This window comes from Canis lupus, chromosome 22 (genome assembly GCF_048164855.1).
Source record: "Canis lupus baileyi chromosome 22, mCanLup2.hap1, whole genome shotgun sequence".
Taxonomy (NCBI): Eukaryota; Metazoa; Chordata; class Mammalia; order Carnivora; family Canidae; genus Canis; species Canis lupus.
Genome location: NC_132859.1, coordinates 11,523,173 through 11,539,817, shown reverse-complemented (window position 1 = coordinate 11,539,817; position 16,645 = coordinate 11,523,173).

Below are 16,645 nucleotides of genomic sequence, written 5' to 3'. Positions count from 1 at the left end.
CAGCGGTTTGGCGCCACCTACAGCCTGGGGTGTGATCCTGGAGACCCGGGATCGAGTCCCACATCGGGTTCCCTGCATGGAGCCTGCTTCTCCTTCTGCCTGTGTCTCTGCCTCTCTCTCTCTGTGTCTGTGAATAAATAAATAAAATCTTAAAAAAAAAAAAAGAAAATATCTTGATAAATGAATAATGTAGGTTAAGGTTGTTACATTTATCACTTCCTGTTTATAAATCCTATGTTAATGAAAACATGTTCATAAATATACAGTAAAACCTATACCCATACCCTCACTTATCTTGTGTAAAAAGGTGACACATTTATTTCATTTCATTTTGTTTTATGGGTTTGCCCTTTCTGGCCTTACTTTTTTAAATTAGAAAACTTTATTTCAAAATTAAATTTGCATTACTCACATGAGGTTCAATTTGGAACTTCTGTGTGGATAATAATAACATTAAGACATGTATGCTGGTGGACTAGCCATGTAATTTGTTACTCTGGTTTATTAGGAGTTTTGCCTTCTCTCACTTAGTCCAGCTTCATTGGAACCAACTGCACATTCCTAAACCACCAGTCAAGGCTGAAAGAATTTTCACCATGGAAAACGGCACCCCTTTGAGAAAGCCTAAACAGCATGTGAACATATTTAATCAGCTATCCACACCTTAATTCCTTTGGTATTTGTAACACAAGTATTGTATTATTATAGAGCATAAAACATTCTGAGACCCAAAATACATAGATTTGTTCCTGACTCTACTACCATGTAATTTCAAGACAATAATGTCCTCTATCGATCTCACCATCTTTGAAATGAAAGTAAACGTGTTATCTTCTAAGGGTATTCTGAACTTTAACCAATAAAGCAGGCTCAGGCTGGAGCTGCTCATGACACTCTTTGGCTTTGTTATCATTAATATTGTGCAGAGTACTAACCAAAATATAAAACACAGTTTAATTTCACATTATTTTTTTCACATCTAGAAACTTGTAAGGCCTTTAACTACAGTATAACTCCATGGAAGCATGTTCTTATTTTATTTGTGACACAAACATAAATTCTAATATAGATAACAAATATAGATAATATAGATAACAAATTGTTCCTGCACAATTTATGGTGACAACCAAAAATAAATTAACATTTAAAATACTTTGCACAACTTATATATAGAAGTTGGCTGTTTTAAAAATACGTCTGGTGTTTATATTAAAGCTGTTAAATTACTCAGAAAATATGGACTCTAATCTACCCAAACTCTCTAAGATGGTATAACTACTTCAACTTTTTTCTAGTTTTACTGATATATTATTGACGTACAACATTCTTTGAATTTAAGGTACAAAATGTGATGATTGGACACATGTATGTATCGCTAAATGTTTACCAGAATAAGCTTAGTTAATACACCTTTCATTTCACATAAGTACCATTTTGTTGTTGTTTTATTGTTATGGTGAGAATCTTAAAGCTCTATTCTCACAGCAGTCTTCAAGTGTACAAATGTATTAATTACAATATTACAGCCATTAGGTTGTAATTTAGAGCCTGAGAACTTATACTTTACATCTGAAAGTTTGCACCCTTTGACCAAGATCTTATTTTCCTGGCCCTTCAGCAACCACCATTCTACTCTGTTTCTAGAAGTTTGATGTTTTTAGATTGCACATGTAAGTGAGATCATATAGTATTTGTCTTTCTGTCTAACTTATTTCACATAGCATATTACCTTCAAGGTCCATCTATGTTGTTGCAAACGGCAAGACTTCCTTCTTTTTTATTAGTGAATATATATAAGTATATTAGTATATATTATTAGCATATATATTGCATATATGCACATACTATGTGTATATTATACATATACTGTTTTGTGAGCAGTTATATGTATAGCTACCTTGAGGTAGCAATGGCATTCCTTGCTGCCTTGATAGAAATGATATTACTTCTTCAGTGTTAAAACCAGCACACTTTTTTAGGCTTCACTATGGTTCACTAAGTAATCATTACCAAAATTAAAATACAACTCCTGGAGCATGAAGTTTTCATAATAAAGAAGAATCTGGTAGGACAGTTACCTCTCACATGTGTCTCACATATGTGCTGGGAACTCATTTTCTTCTTGAGTATCAAGGACTTATCCCACCATATGCTTGTCTATCTGCAAGTACATTTTGACAACGTATGTGTTAATATAATTTGATACCCATCAGTGCTATTTAATACAATAAATTATGACAATTGCTTCTGTTGCTTTCTTTCTGAAGCTAATGTTTATTTGTAATTTTGTTTTGTTTTCAAATTTTCTGGGCAATAGTACGAATCTTGTTGAAGGACTAAAATTTTGGATCCTTCTCTATGTTTAACAACTAAATTCAGCAATTACATGCAAGAAAGCAATATTTTTTACTTATTCTTTGAAAAAAGGCAACTAATTTGGCTGACTATCCAGAACACTGCTTTGTTTGAAAATTATGAGCTGGCTTCAATAGTGTCATGATGTTATTTGACAAACTTTCAATACAGTGACCAAGAAATAGAAGTAGATGGACTACAGGTCCAATTTCATATATATATATATAATTTTTGTTGACACTTTTTTTGACTGCTTGCGTGAAAGCATTATGTCAGATTTACTGGCCGTGGCCACCCAATGAATTCTGTACCAAAAATGTAATAAATATGTATTTGTAATGTTGGAGTTGTAGCATTTATGTTATGACATCTCTATTTATATTTATGATTTAGTAAACCATGAACCATCGACCCATTTTGGTTATTCAGGGTATCAAAGACCATTATAGCAAAAACCAAAAATTCAAATGTAGAATGTGAAGAAACTAACATACTTAAAAATGGATCTTCTCTTTTTTAGCTACAATGAAGTGCCACAGTCCTTTAGCAGGTACATATTCCAAGGCTATAAATGAGGATTGGTTTACATAGCATGAGGTCTTCAGAGAAAGTAAAGAATCATCTTTTTCCAACTGAGAAACTGCCTAGCAACTCCTGTTATGAGAAGCACATTGCTAGGGGTTGGATGCCCCCATAAGGATGGAGGTCAGCATACAGGACATTTATAAGGGATCTTAGGATCAATTCCTATGGAAGAGGAAAGAGAATGGAGGCCAGACAGCACAGAGGGAGAAGTCATGCTCTGCTGCAGTTTCAGTGGATGCCTAGTCAGCCCTACAACAATTTCTGAAACATCTATGACCCTGTGACTTGTGAGCTGCCACACAGCACAAAGGATGTGCATGAACACTTGCTGAAAGGCTTGTCCAAGCCTTGGCCTGGCTTCGACCCATGTGGGCCCATGGCCCTGTGCCGATTCTTTGCATGAGAAAATGCAATGCTGACAAGTTACAGGATGCCCACTGTCCCCACTCACATTGCCAGACCATTTTCAATAATTTCCCAATTATTCTCCGTCTGCAATTTCCATCTCCAAGCAGGCCCTTAGTCACTTTCTTTGTTACCCCTTTTTCACTTCTCTCAGCCCCTTTGTGTTCTCTCTGTTTTCTCTTTCCCAATCTCAGTTCCCTCTGTCTTAGTTGTTCTAGAGCCTCTCCTAGGGCAGTTTGAATAAAATCTGTCCTGCCTCCTTTAACACGTGTCTGCTGCTGTCTCTCTTTGACATCCTTCATAACCATTTCCAGTTGGCACAAGAAGACCAGGGCTTCTTACAATCCCTCTTCTTGGCCATTGGATAGGAGCTGTCCCCGGCATCAGATGTGGTCTTAAGTGAGGCAGTTTTCTTCAACCACGGCAACAATCTGAGCAGTCATGTGAATGAGTACTTTGGTCCTGACAACTCTTGCAAGAATTTTGCTTTCTACATTTCAATGTATGCCAGCAGCTCCTCATATATTCCTGATTCATCATTCGCCAGCTTTGTTTTTATTTTACTACTTCAAAAAATAAAGTTATTTCTCCATCAAATGGAATAAAGAAACCATTTCCATAAAGTGATTTTATATTGATATGAGTTGTTTACATAAGCTGTAAAGCATCTTGAAATTCAGGTGACCTAAATATACTCTTGAAAATAGCCAATGAATTCACTGACTTCTCTAAATTTCTCCTAAACCTCAAGCCTATTAAAAACAAAACAAAAAACAAAAAACAAAAACCACACGCACACAAAAACCTAAAGCAAAAAATAACAACAAAAACATTCTTCCTCCCCCTGATGTTGCACACTTCCAAATGTAAATGGATGCTAAGCCATATGTTATACAGTCTTTGTCATAAGTGTTTGGAGTTTTGTTCACAAAGCATTTTGTAAAATCTATGGCAGTTTCATCAACCTCACACAGCTGTAGTCTTTGCTTCAGGTAATGCAATTAATGCCTGTATCACTTTGCATATATAAAGAACATCAGATTTGTAAGTAATTCGCCATACAAAGAAAAACACAAGTGATATCCACACAGAGAGATATGTTTTATTTTATAACAATAGCATCTCATTAGCTCCTAAGTTCAAATGAATCCAAAATTCAGACAGTAGCATCCTTCCCATAAGGAAGCAGATACTAAAAGAGGCAGTAAATGTAGGTGCACAAACACTGAAATAGGATTCAGAAAATCTAATTTTCAGTCCCAATTTCACCACCAACCTATTTCCATGACCTTGAGAAAGCAACTTCTTTATTTTGAATGCATTTCTAGATCTGTCCCACTTACATTATAAGTTGTTATAATATACAATTGTAAATGTTTGTAAACATGTTTTGAAAAGGACTGTTGCAAAAACTGGTAGTATGCTGCAGGAGTAATTACAAGCAATACTAAAAGCTATTGTTGTTGTTGTTGTTTTTTTTTTCCCCAATACTTGCTCTGATCCAAGGGCTTTGCATATTATCTTATTTAATCCTTACACAAACCCTGTGGGAGAGGTACACTGATCTTCACTTGACAAATGTGGAAACTGAGTTTGAGAGAACCTCTGCAACTTGTCCAGGATTGTTTCCCTCTACCTCCAAAGCCCATCGATTTATCCTAATACACAGGGCCTCAGAGAGTCAGTAGGGAGAAGGAATGGAGGGCTGGGGGGTGAATGATGTACCAATGTCATGGAGGATATGGGAGGATCATCCCAGGACAGGTGAGCTAAGACTCTGCCTTTGAAGGAGGAGATAGGAAGAATCTAGAAAATGCTGATGTGTTTGTAGGTGAGGTAGGTGTCAGGAAGAGAAGGGAATAACAACCAGGTGGCCTCTACTTTCTGCCTGTAATATAAAGGTAGCTCTTCTCCTGAGGTGGAGGTTGTGATAAGGTTGTGATAAGGTCTGATGACATTAGCAGTGAAGCCAAGGTTAAAAACAGAAGATAGAAACTAGACTAGAAACACCCTGAGAACTTTACAGGCTATTTTGAGGATCATGAATTTCTCATATTCCCAGTCTCATAAAAGCATGTGATTTTTCTTGAGCATGTATAGCACCTGGGTATAGATGGTCAGAAGGCAAGAGCCTTGATTGACTCAGAGTTGGGTTTGACCTTGAGGGCGACACAGATGGGGAGAAAAGACAGAGGAATGAATGGCAATCAGTATCCTAGCTGTCTTTGTCATCTTCCCGTTTGTTCATAATGGATTATCCTTTTTAATCCTTTTTTCCCCGTACTGACCTATGCTATTTAATAGATCAACTCTTTTTTCTCTTTCCTGGTTCAACATAACTGGAGACAGAAATTATTCATTCCACTGCTTTGAGATTTGGCTCCTAGGATCTCCATACAAGTGGTCTCTCTGTGCTCTGACCAGCAGAGAGGGATAATGTGAGGCCACAGTCACCCAGGTGGTCTCAGGATAGGGGCCAGAAACAGAAACAAAGCTCAAGCCCCACCCCCCTCTGTTGTGCAGATGTTCTCATGTTAAAAACAGTATTGTAATAACATGCTTTCAGATTCTGAAGTGCAATGTGCAAACAGCTGTGACCTTGTATCACTGTACTGCACTCTGTTCCACTAGCTTTATACAGTGACAATTCAGATTTTTTAAAAAAGAAATAAATAAAAGCAGTTTGGCCTCAAGCACCAGTTTAGATGTGGTTCTGATGCTAGGCAAAGCTTGATGTATTTATTTTACATGCAAAAGTTTTTCTAAAAAAATGGCTTGGGACGCCACATGCAGATATGAACCCCCCATTCCACCCCTCCCATGTGGATTCCCTAACACTGCCTCCCCTTTGTGCTTTGACTCCTGCTTGGGACTCATGATTCTTCTAATTGCTGCAGGAGAACTGTGAGGTCTTCACACTAGAGACAAAGTTACGTAGAAATAGTTTGTGCATCTTCCTAAAAAACAGCTGTGTTATGTATCTCTTTTTGCTTGTGTTTAGTGCAGTCTTTCAAAGGATGGGAAGAACAAACACAAAATACAGATAAACGTATAAAGCACAGACTCTCCCAACCCTCACCTGCATATGCTTTTTCTATTATCTTGCTTCTTTTTTCATTCCTCATAATGTTTATCATACCAGATTTACTATGTATGAACTTGCCTTTGTTCTCTCTGTCTCTCTCTCTTTCCTCTCCTCTCCTGCCCCTCCTTCCTTCTCTCCCTCCCTTCCTCCACCACCTCAGTGTGTAAGCCCATGAGGGAAGAAGCTTTGTTTCAAACCTATATCACAGACAACTAGAGTATCTCCAGCCACAGAGTGAGCACTTTTAATAAATACTTGAATGAATGAGTAAACAAATTACTAACAGGTCATAAAAATTATCAATAACCCAATGAAATCTAGGATTTAGAGTTAAAAAAGAAAACCAACCTATCAGTGGTTTAGAGATTGGAGAAGACAAGTTGAGATAGCGCTATTTTTCTGTCTCACCAATGAATTGAAATGATTCCAGGGACTGGATTCTGAGGTCAGCATGGCATGAATGTTAATCCCAGCAGTCATCAGCAGGGGGTGCTATAGCCATATGTCCATAAATGTAACTCAGAGCTTTTTCAGAATCTTCCCACGACCTGTCTGGAAACCGTTTTCTACTCCAAACACAGGAAGAAATCCTCATGGGCCAGAAAGAGAAAACCTTACCTACATCTGTAATTGCTATCAGTGTCTTTAGTGGGGAAAGTTGTTGCGAGGTTCAGGGCTGCTGCTGTTGCTGCATTATCTTGTTTAAAAAAAAAAAAAAAAAAACAGATTTAGAATAAGAGCAGCAAAGTTGATGTTTTCTCTGTTAAACCATTAATGCTAATGTTTAGCTTCATTTTATACTATTCATAGTGCAAATCACTTGAATGTCTAGTGCATAAGGGCAATATAATTTTCCACATTCATTTTAAGGTAATGTAAGCTGTAGCTTATATTAGCATCTTGGAATTCATCAACTTTAACCCCACACACTTCAAATACAAGAACGATTTCTGTGATATCTTTACCTTTTAATGTAATTGGATACTACATAGCATGTTGGCTTAAAGCATAAATTATTGTCATCTGAACAGCTAGGGTTTAATTATCATTTCTGTCGTTTATTATTTCAGGCAAGGTACTTAAGCTGGTGCTTCTATATCTTTAGTGGACTTCAGAAACCCTGGGGAGATCGGTCACAACACAAAAGCCCAGACCCTCCTCTATTTCAAGAAGCCTAGGCCCCATATACTTTAATAGCTATCTAGGTGATTCTGATACACACCAAAGTTTGGGAGCTATTGACTTAAGCAATAAGACTAGAGTTCTTCATCCATAAAATAAAGATGCTAATAGCACCTGCTGTTGTCACGATGGTTAAATGACTTAATCTGTCTGAACCCAGTGCCTTATGTGGTAAATACTCAATAAATGTTAGCTAGAATTAGTTCCCAAGGTTTTTTTGTAAAGTCTGTCTATGCTGGTATGGAAATTCACCCCATTGAACTTTGATTTAATTGAGGTTGCATGCCCTTCCCCGCTACTATCCAAGCGACAAAATATTCCTTTAAATTCGGCCAGCTAAAAGTTAAATGGAGAAGGATGGAAAACAGTGAGATTTATTAATAGAAGTTTTAGGGACAATTGGGTTTTCTGTGTTTTATGTAAAAATAAATGTTTAACAACAGAAGGCTTTTCATTTTTGTTTTTTAATCCAGCTCTTTGAAACTGTCATAATAATAAAGTCTTTACAGTCATATGTTCCTTAGGAGACTACTTTAAAATTACTTAACTATAAAGAATGAAAAAAAGTTTACACATACTATATAGCTCATAATGCAGAAAATGTAAGGTTGCACTCTTACTAAAATCGATGTTTTCTTGCAGACTGAATATTTTATTAAAAGTGTCTTTTCGTAGATCCATCTTGTTTTATGAACATAAATTGGTGTTGAATTAAGATTTTTACAAGATGGATACTCAAATGGGAAATGTTTCAAATCACAAGAGATGTAAAGTTTCATTTAGTCTCTGCCCCTTCCTGCTAATTCTAAGCCTTTTTCTTTTAATTCTAAGCCTTGACTCATCTAAAATCTATCATTATAGTAAGACAGAGATTATAAGTTTCAAAGAGAAAAATGTCACAAAGCCACCACACAAGACAGGAGAAATCACAGTTATTCTACAGTAGTAAATGCAAGTCTTTCCTGACCCAATCCTTTAGGTTTCTTTCCGGAAGCATGCAGAATAATTATATGAACCATTCTCAGATTTGGGACTTGATGGCTTGGTATTAAAAACAAACAATTAAAGTGTACACGACCCACAAACATATGTTACCCTATTAGCATCATTGAGATTTAGATTAAATTTCAAGTTTTAAATGTAGATAGACATTTTGGACTTTTTAGCTTTACTGACTGCATCGGGCTGGACTCAGATTTTCTTTGTTTAACTGATTAAATGACGACAACAACAAAAAGTGTATATTTCTATCACACTAACCAGTATTATCCTAAAAGTCTGTTTTCTATTGTCATGTAGAAGTCATTATATTCAGAAGATGTACATTTACTCTCAGATGCTCTTGGCCAGCCTCATGGCTTTAACTCTACTAAAGTATCTCAACTATTTTTTTGTGTGTGTATATTTCACACAAACACATACACACAAGCGCACATCTGTGTGGACCTTTCTATACCTGTGCATGAATCACTTCAAACAAAAATAGCATATTTACTTCTACAGTACAATTGTTGACCACTTGCCTTGACACTAGGATAGGTTCAAAAATCTCATAATCATACTTGCTGTTGCCCACTCCCTCACATATATTTTGTCTACCAGTCCTGGTACTACTTTTGGATAGTTCTTCTTTTAATTTTTTTTTAATTTATTTATGATAGTCACACAGAGAGAGAGAGAGAGAGAGAGAGGCAGAGACATAGGCAGAGGGAGAAGCAGGCTCCATGCACCGGAAGCCCGACGTGGGATTCGATCCCAGGTCTCCAGGATCACGCCCTGGGCCAAAGGCAGGCGCTAAACCACTGCGCCACCCAGGGATCCCAGTTCTTCTTTTATATTACTAGTATCATTACCTTAAAGCTAATCAGCCTTATGTCTCATAGAATATTGTATAACATTGCCAATTTGTATAGATTAATTTTATAATTATTTTACAAATTTATGCTCCAAGGTTACAGATTCATTTTCCTAGAACAATACCATGGCATGCTTATAAAATTTCAGGATTTCCTTGGTGCCTCTAGAGTAACTCTAAAACTTCCGACAGAGGGTTGTCTGAAATTTGGCCAGTGTTCCTCTCCAAAATTTTGTCAGTTTTCTCTCAGTTTTTCATTTTACTTCAAGCATGTAATAAACATCTTAAAATCATGTTCATAAGTATTTTTTGTAACAGTTTGAAATATAAACCTAGACAATGCAACAGGCACTATTACTAGCATCATCATTTATAGGCAAAAAAAACTTAAGCTGAGCAAGGATAGTGACCTCCCAAAGGCCTTTCAGGTCTTTGGATCCTCAGACTCTAGACAAATGTCATCAATAAATACCTATCATTGAAGAGGGTGAAGATAGCACCAGGGTCACATACGACCATTGTCACAGGTAGGACAGATGATTAGCATTAAGCAAAAGATTCATTACAAGTGATTAGGTAAATGATAATAGCTGTATTAATCTGTGTGGGCTGTCATAACAAAATACCACAAACTAGGTAGCTTAAACACAGAAATTTATTTCCTCACAGTTCTGGAGGCTAGAAGTCCAAGATCAAGTTACCATCAGAGTTGATTTCTGGTTGGGCCTCTGTTCTTGGCTTGTAGACAGCCTCTCCTCTTGGCGATTTCACACATGGCCTCTTTTTCTGTGAAACCACAGAGAGAAGTGGAACTCCAGTTCTTCCATTTTCTTATAAGGACACCAGCCTTATCAGATTAGGGCCCCATTCTTACGACCTCATTTAACCTTGATTGCCTCCCAAGGTCCCTATCTCTATATAAAGTCACACTGGGAGAATTCAACATGTGAATTCTGGCGAGACGCAATTCAGTCCATAATATCTAATGCTTCAACAGTGTTTCCCCTTGCGAAGCATTTTTCTAACTCTTTTGAATATATTAATACTTGCTATCTTCACAATAACTCTATGAGGTCAATACTATTATATGCAGTTTACGTAGAAACAAACTGAGGTACAATGGGCCATAAGTAACTTGCTTACAATCGCACAGGAGTCAAATCTAAGCAGACTTTTCTTCATATGTGCAATTAGTTCCTATGTTATATAGCATCATGAATCAAAGCAGAGCCTTAGAGTGGCTGACATGAATACTACCACATTATCAAACTCACCAGTAGCATTTCAGGGACACATGAATTACTGGCATCTCATCAACTAGGGTTTAAATATTAGCTCTGTCATTTATCATTTTAGGCAAGGTACTGAAGCTGGTGGTTCTAAAACTTTGGTGGCATACATGTGGATGTATGTGCGTGCGTATGACTAAACCACAATGTATTTATAATATATGAAGCATTGGACCCCAAGTCAAAACTCCAGGCTAATGAACAGGTGACCCAGATGTGTTAACTTCCTTTAGATTATAAATATCAAGAACTAAATCAACAGCCTTGGAGAGAAAGAGAAAATGTGCGCTATTAAAAGGAATGTTCAGGGATGCTTGGGTGGTTCAGCAGTTGAGCATCTGCCTTTAGCTCAGAACATGATCCCGGGGTCCCGGGATTGAGTCCTGCATCGGGCTCCCTGCATGGAGCCTGCTTCTCCCTCTGCCTATGTTTCTGCCTCTCTCTCTCTCCCCGTGTCTTTCATGAATAAATAAAATCTTTTTTAAAAAGTGGGGGGGGGAGGATGTTCAGAAAAAAAGAAAAAAGAACACTCCTGAAAATTAAAATTTTGACTGCAGAGATTTCAGAAAATCAATCGCTGTTTTGGAAATAAAATAGAGAAGGCATTCCTGAAAATAACAAAAAGTATAATAGACATATAATGGAAAAGATAAGAAAATCAGAAAGCAGCCCATCTGGTCTAATGTTTGAATAATATGCATTCCAGAAAGAAAGAGATTATAAACAATTGAGAGAAGTAAAACATCAAATAAACAAGCAAGCAAAAAAATATTGAGAGACATAATTTTTCATGGTGCAAAGATCTGTTAATGTCCACATAATGGATGAAGTGAGATAACTACATGTTTGTAATTTCAGAACACTTTGGATAGGGTGATTCTAGTACCTTCCAAAGGGTTAGAGAAAAAAGTTAAGAAAGACTAAACAAAAAAAAAAGCAGGAATCAGAATACATCATATTTCTGAAATGCAACATGAAAGCTAGAAGCAATGGACCAATACCTTCAACATTATGAAGGATAAGAATTCCCCCATGTAGAAATCTAGGCCTACCTAAACACCAATCCAGTGCAAGTGCAGAATAAGGGGATTTTCAGCATTCATTTTTCTCAGGATGCCTCTGAAGAATAGGTTCCAGGGATCCCTGGGTGGCGCAGCGGTTTAGCGCCTGCCTTTGGCCCAGGGCGCGATCCTGGAGACCCAGGATCGAATCCCACGTCAGGCTCCCGGTGCATGGAGCCTGCTTCTCCCTCTGTCTGTGTCTCTGCCTCTCTCTCTCTGTGACTATCATAAATAATTTAAAAAAAAAAAAAAAAGGAACTAGACTGCCTAGAAAAAAAATAAATAAATAAATAAAAAAAAAGATTAGGTTCCACCTAAAATGGCAGAGTAAACTAAGAAAGAGGAGACACATAACAAACAGGAGATCCAACATCAGAAACATGTTGGATTAAAAAAAAAAGAAAAAGAAACATGTTGGATTGATATGCCCAGGCAAATACTGAAAGGAGCTCCCAAGGTAGCATAAAAGGCAACAAGCCCAAACTGGAGCACAACAGAGGATATCGAAAGATACCACCAAAAAAGATAAAATTTATGTAATACATGATCTGTCTAGATCCCGAAAGAGCAATACTAGATAACTGGTAAAATAAATCTGCATTAGTGAGAAATACTTAGAAAAATAAACAAACGGGGATCCCTGGGTGGCTCAGTGGTTTGGCACCTGCCTTTGGCCCAGGGTGTGATACTGGAATCCCAGGATCGAGTCCTATGTCGGGCTCCCAGCATGGAGCCCGCTTCTCCCTCTGCTATGTCTCTGCCTCTCTCTCTCTCTCTCTCTATCATGAATAAATAAATAAAATCTTAAAAAAAAAAAGAAAAAGAAACACACAACAAACATGGCCATTAGTAATTCCAGGAACACCATAAAGTTATGAAAAAAAACCAGCATATTTATGGTCATAAAATGTGAACAGTTAATACTGATGCAACCAAAAGTACCACATAACTCTATCAAGAGAAACTGCTACTATTTGGTGGAAAGTGATGGAAGCAAGAGAACCCAAAGACAGCACCTGCACTAGAGAGCCAACAGATGGGACTACACAGAAGTAGTTAGTTGTGGGGGGAAATGCCAGAGCTGGCTGAAACAGCTGCAAGTGGATACTTCAAGAGGGGGAAAAAGGAAGGACTGCTGTGTGTTGAAACAAGTTCTATACAATACTTTGACTCGGACGATGGGCATGTATAATTTGGACAAAAACTAAAACTAACATAGATAAAAAGAAAGAAAAATACTGAACACTATTGATTTTAAGATCATCCATAACCCTACCACTAAAAGAAGCTCCATTTCCTTTTTATATAAATCATATTTATGTAAAGCAGATTACACTGGATCCATTGTACAGAGAGATTCATAACCTGACTTTTTTTTTAAGGTTTTTATTTATTTGACAAAGAGAAAGGGCGCAAGAGAGCACAAGCAGGGGGCAGAGGTAGAGGGAGAATCAGGCTCTCCTCTAAGCAGAGAGTTGGATAAGGGAATTGACTCCAGGACCTTGAGATCATGACCAGAGCAGAAAGCAGATGCTTAACCGACTGAGCCACTTAGAAGCCCCCTGAGTTTTATTTTCATTGACTTTGTAATTTGACCAATTCCTCAGATACTAAGTATTCATCTAGAGCATGGTTTTAATGACAACCTAATATTCACAGTGATATAGTATATACAATTGTTATTTCAAATATGCCATACGAACAATTATACTGATTTAAAATACCTGTGCTACCTAATTGATTCAGTTCTCAGTGAACAGGAACAATTCATTATTAGTGTCAAAAAATTAATGTTCTTGAATGATTTTTTAAAAGGAGAAACAAGAATCTCCAGTAATGCCTAATCTCTCTATAGCTATGGAGAGAAGCAGGCTCCTCCCCTCAAGACTCTTTACAACTATAAGCTTTAAATATTTTCAGAAGCACTTTCAATAGGAAAAAAAGTTTATAATATTGGAATACTTCTGAGATCCAATAACTAATAGGATTAAACCAGTGCATATCTAAGGTTTAAATTCTGATGTATTTAACATTGAGAATTGTTAATATTCTATCCTCTGTGTGTATATATATATTCATACTTCTATTTAATTTTGCTTTTCTAAATTAATTTACATAAACTAATCCAGTCCAAGGGTCATTCTACAGATGAATTTGACCCAGGGATTGACTACTGTTGGAAAGGAGTACCTAACTAGCTTTGTGATGTCTTTTCAGAGATAAGCTCATGTCCCCACCCACTACTGATACTTCACAACCCTCTAAACTGAGACAAAGCTTTCTCATTCTACAGCAAAAAATATGGTGGCAAATGTAATCATCTCCAAACTGACATCAGGAAAAGTAAATTTTAAGCTGTTGAGGTCAAAGGAGAATTCACTGATATAAAAGATCCTTTCTGATATCTTTTAGTCTTTTACTCCAATAAGCTCCCACTACCAAGATGGTAAATATGCAGATTTTTCACTTTTAAAATATTACTTGCCATGGGAAGAAACATTCTTCAAAGGAATGTACCTTGGAAATAAGAAAACAAAGAAGAATAACAATGTGTAGCAATGATGGAAGTCAAATGTGTCATGGATACATATACCATAAGGCCAGAGTGACATAGTTTCTACTTAAGTCAAAAGTAAGTATTAATATTTTATGTTCGCAATTAATTTAGACTAGTACTTAAAATTTCCCTTGTGTGATATTTTTTTCCAAATTAACTGCAAATTTTGTTTCAAATATATTTTTTATTTAGTAAAGTATTATTAGTCCTTATGGATTTTAATAGTTGTTTCTTCTTTTTTTTAATATAACTATTTGCAGTAGAATCATTACTGGAGCTATTATTTTTTGTTCTTTGTTTTCCCACAGAGCTTAATCCTAATGAACCACATCACTTCCGTACTGCACATAATTCAAAATGAATATGTCATAATATTCTCCAATTTGAAATAGCATGATTTATTTAGTTTCATATTGCTGAATTTACTCAATCAGTACTAAATTTATAGAAAATTATGTCAAATCAAATCCTCAGTTATTTTGTCTCCAAATACTTCCTGGAACTTCCTAAAACACATTTTTGTCCTTAACAAATCCTCCTGTACAGTTTTACAGCTTTCTTCTCAGTATATGTCACCATCAATCAAGTAAAAATGGCAACTTTAAAATAGAGGTCAAGGGCATTTGCTGTTTTAACTGATCATCAGCATTCCTGATTAATGATGGGATTTTCACAAAATCTGTATAACTGGGACAGCTGCTCTTTGGATAAGACCTTTCCTTCTGTCACTTTCAGGTATAAGTGACAATAAAGGTTTCATATCTAATGGACCTTTCAAGGTGAAGATGGATAAAATCTTGATACTCTGTCCTAAATCCCCTCTTATCAATAAGGTAACTCTCTGTACAAGATAGATGACTACTAGGCATAACAGCTGTTTTCATTTGCTATAGACATTGTTCTATTGAGGCATATAGAGAAAAAGTTATGTTACAACACTTAAAATATATAAAACATCATTATATTGAGCTCTTCTGTATTATAAGGTGTTCAGTCCTGCAATGACATTTTAAAAAATGAAAAATAAATCATCCCCCAGCAACAGTGAAACATTCACATGAGCCCACAGCTACAATGAACCTTGGAACTGCAAAGGTAAAAGCTACTATGGGCATAAATAGCTCAGTAGAATCAATGTCTCCAAAAACACTTCCCAAAGAATATTGTTTAAAGAAGAAATTAATCTCAAAGTCACATGATTTGGCCTAGAAATATATGCAGAATTGCAGCTATCAGGTCTACCTAACAAGAAAAGAACTTAAAATGTTTATGTCATATCTGTAAGGGAGACATTTTTTAAAAACTTTTTAAATAACTGACAAATATAGTTGTATATAATTAAAGTATACAACATGATTATTTGATATATATACATTGTGGAATTACCAAGATCAGATAATTAATGCATCCATCATCTCACATAATTAATGTGTGTGTGTGTGTGTGTGTGTGTGTGTAGAATGTGTAAGATCTACTCTGAGCAAATTCCAAGTATGCAAGAGAAACGTTTTTTGAATTGAATTAAATTGGTTTGAGTTAGAACACTTATTTTCTTACCAGTATGTGCCATTGTTTCAAAATAGGGCTTCGGGTATAATGGCAGCTATTACTTGAAATTATCTCCTATATAATGGAAATATAAAACTATGTTACCATAAAATAATACAACTAGACATTTTTAATCTATCTGAGCCAGAGTAGGCTAATTTAGTGTAGTACCTACACTATATTCATAATATTCACATAATTATACCCATAATTATGTGTATATCTACATTAGTCTGGCAAATGGCTATATTCAAGAAAGGAAATTTATTGATCTGTAAAGTGTTCCTTCCTATATCTTTGCATAAATGTTTTCTGTCCTACAAAAGTCAATTTATAGTATATGTGTATGTATGCAACAGTAATTTTTAAAAAGTTGAATATGTTGGAACTCTTGAAATCATATGGTCATTATGTGAGCAATAATTTTTTTGGAAATAAAATACAGTACTCACATTTAGCCTCGTGAAGAACAAAATGAATGTTTATATTCCACTCAGCTAATTAAAAGTTGAATACCACACAGATTGACAATAAAATAACCAGAAACTTTAAAAGAAAAAAGATTATGGCTTTGGTTTTGTTTTTAGATAAGTTGCTTTACTGAGTTAAAAAAAAGTTCTTCAGGATCTCAAAAAACTAAGAAGTGGAATCTTACTTTCAAGCTCAGCCTATGTTTTCTATGTTAAAAGATAATTCATTTGCAGCTTTACATAAACACTAGCT